This window comes from Tupaia chinensis, unplaced genomic scaffold, assembly GCF_000334495.1.
Source record: "Tupaia chinensis unplaced genomic scaffold, TupChi_1.0 Scaffold000478_3, whole genome shotgun sequence".
Taxonomy (NCBI): domain Eukaryota; kingdom Metazoa; phylum Chordata; class Mammalia; order Scandentia; family Tupaiidae; genus Tupaia; species Tupaia belangeri.
The window spans coordinates 1,259,787-1,260,072 of record NW_006159990.1 but is presented as its reverse complement, the minus strand read 5'-3'; positions in this window follow the sequence as shown (position 1 = coordinate 1,260,072).

Here is a 286-nt window from a genome sequence, read left to right as displayed (position 1 = left end):
AACCTCCAAAAAAAAAAAAAAAAAAAAAGAAAAGAAACAAAAGTGAAAAATCACTACCCAGGGAGTATAGTTATGCCACAATTCCTTCTCCGTTCTCTCAGGATCTTGGGCACGCATGCACACATGCCCAGCATGAGTTTTAAGCCGCAAGGTCTTGTACTTGAACCATGGTCGACTAAATGGTAGTCCAGGGATATAACCATTATGCCATCTGCTGGTTTCAGAAAACCACTTTTTTTAGAGATATTTTTGCTATAGAATATACTCACCGGAAAGATAGGGAAAG